The following is a 2869-nucleotide window of genomic DNA, read 5'->3' as shown; positions in this document are numbered from 1 at the left end:
TTATCCCTAATTTTCTCTTTATATGTATGTATGTATGTATGTATGTATGTATGTATGTGTGTATGTGTGTGTGCGCGCGCGTGTGTGCGTGTGTGTAAATACACGATGACAAAAATATAAACACGTGCCCAAACTGCGTTTGTATCACAGCTATTACTCTCACTTCACCTCCTCAATGACGTGTAGTGAACACGATATTCTCTTTACCACTGCCTCTCATTATTATTACTTTCTCTCACTCCCTGTCAGTCATCGCTATTACTCTCACTACTTCTCCTTCACTGAATTACTATTTTCTCTTCTCTCCCTTCACTTATACTAAGCTTTCTCTCACACTCTCCTACTGTATGATTTCGGACAAATATATATACAAATATATAAAAACACTACGCTCATTATTATATGAGAAGATATACATTTAATTATAATAAGGGCACTAATGCGTAGCGTCACGTGCTAGAAATAGACGCCAATGGCTCTAAGAATTACATTATTTACCCCATTACAAACTAGAAATCGATCTATTGTTAAACCCTTTCTTTAAAAACATCTCTGTTCACTTCCCTCGCTTTCAATCTGTGCTAATGGAGTAAATAATGTCTATTTCTAGCATGTGGGGCTACTCATTAGTGCCCTTATTATAGTTATATTTATATTATTCTTTTATTTGTTTCAGTCATTTGACTGTGGCCATGCTGGAGCACCGCCTTTAGTCGAACAAATCAACCCCAGGACTTATTCTTTGTAAGCCTAGTACTTATTCCATCGGTCTCTTTGCCACACCGATAAGTTACGAGGACGTAACATCGGTTGTCAAGCAATGGAGGGGAGGGAAGACAAACACACACACACACACGTACGACAGGCTTCTCTCAGTTTCCGTCTACCAAATCCACTCAAAAGGCTTCGGTCGACGCGAGGCTACAGTAGAAGGCACTTGCCCAAGGTGCAATGCTCGAAATGAGGAGTAGATAGACAGCCAACAAATGATGAAGGGTCATTCTTTGTGTTACTTGCCCTGTCCTCCATTTGTTTCTCTCGTTGTTTGCGTACTGAACTCATCTGTTTTCGTATTTCATGTTGTTTACTGTTGCTGACGTCCTGCACCCATATATGCATGTGTGTGTATGCATATATATATGTGTGTGTGTGTGCTATATTATCATTTGATTGAACGCCACGCATCCATTTCCATATATATATTGTGTGTGTGTGAGAGAGAGAGAGTGATGCGCGCGCGTTATTTATGCTGAGTGACCTCTCTTGCAGGGCACCGTTAAAAAGCTACGCTGACAATTAGAGTAACATGCCTGGAGATGTCTTCCGTCTTTTGTTAGATTAAAACAATAGCTCTCATTGGCTACTTTATTTGATTTTGTTTTTGCATATATTACGTCTGATTAACCTGTTTTTATGCTCCGTATCCGAAATATGTTAACCTTAACTTAAAAGTATGTAAATTTCTTTATTCACCATATAAGGTTAAGAAAAAGAGGGGACGATACGAGGACAGACAAAACAAATATTGGGATCAGGGGATCGAATGGGACGAACGTATGAATAAACAATTTTTAATATATACAATAACATGCGAATGAATGATTAGCAAAAAATGTAGCGGAGGACGCGGTCGACCCTACAAGCCACATTCTTACACTGAAAACCTTGTTTTTTCCTTTTTTTGTTCTCGCTTAAAAAAGGTTCTTTCGCTCGCAACATACTTGCTACGGACTTCCATCTTTCACGAAGCACACTTTGCGATAGGCATTTCTTCTCCAACCTTATTTTTCGTTTCATGTGGAAAACGAAAAAGTCAATTAACCCGAGGCTGGAGATGAAAATGCCTGTCGCAATTCCTTTCACTCCAGTCTTCCATACTACCTCCTTCGCAACAGCAATTACCGAGAGAAAACAGGCCCGCTCCTCCCTATTCAGGAAGGGCGGCGGAACGATCTTAATTACGGATTCGCTCGACAGTTGTACTCTTCTCGAATGCGACAACAGGTGTTCGACATAAGCCCAGAGTTCAATCGGCTTAGCGAACAGTCTTGGACTACCAGTTCACTATCTCAAGTTCGAAGCTTTGAGATGGATTACACTGTGTTTTATAAGCAGTGTTTTATGATATTGTTAATACGATACGTGTTGCTGGGAATAATATATCAGTTGTTTATGTAGCGGGAGAAGGTAAAGGGGAAACCACTCCAACATTTCCTTTCTTAGAAATGTGTGTGAATGGGTGGGTGTGTGTGTGTGGAGAGAGAGAGAGAGCGAGAGAGAGAGAGTGACGTGTGACTTAGTTGTTAGGGTGTTGTATTCATGACCGTAGGATTGTAATTTCGATTTCTAGACTGGACGGTGCGTTCTGTTCTTGAGTAAAACGCTTCATTTCACGTTGCTCCAGTCGACTCAGCTGACACAAATGAAAAAAACCTGCGACCGACCTGTGTCCAGTTCAGTGAAAGAATACATAAGCCACAAAATCCGGGAAACCGACCTTATCCAATGATCCGGGAATTATATATAAACACACACACATTATCTTTTACTTGTTTTAGTCTTATGAGGAATTCTAGTCGAATGAACCAATCACAATACTTTTAAACTTGGTACTTATTCCATCGCTCTTTGTTTTTGTTTATTTTTATCCGGTGGCGGGGGGGGGGTCCTGACAGCTAAATTACGGCGGCGTAACTTACACAAACACCGGTTGTTAAGCAGTGTGGTGGGACAATCAGACTCGAAGACGCGCGCGCACACACACATGTAATACAATGTGCTTGTTGTAGTCTTTTTTCTTTGTGCGCCCTTTTTAAAGCCTAGCCAGGCTCATGGACCCGGTTTCTATTGATATGTGTCCCCCCCCCCA

General features: G+C 40.9%; 1 long non-coding RNA gene across 1 annotated transcript in view; it reads left to right on the top strand.

Annotated features, from left to right (window-relative positions):
* Positions 1–1389: 1389 nt before the first annotated feature.
* The window catches only part of LOC128247808 (uncharacterized), a 34323-nt gene continuing 32843 nt past the window's right edge, over positions 1390–2869 (top strand). Inside the window, exon 1 of the long non-coding RNA XR_008264115.1 lies at positions 1390–1451. This is a non-coding gene — a long non-coding RNA (uncharacterized LOC128247808). The remainder of the gene's footprint in view (positions 1452–2869) is intronic.

Source organism: Octopus bimaculoides, chromosome 5, assembly GCF_001194135.2.
Source record: "Octopus bimaculoides isolate UCB-OBI-ISO-001 chromosome 5, ASM119413v2, whole genome shotgun sequence".
In the NCBI taxonomy this organism is placed as follows: Eukaryota; Metazoa; Mollusca; class Cephalopoda; order Octopoda; family Octopodidae; genus Octopus; species Octopus bimaculoides.
The sequence above is the reverse complement of the archived record's forward strand: the minus strand, read 5'-3'. Positions and strand labels throughout refer to the sequence as shown.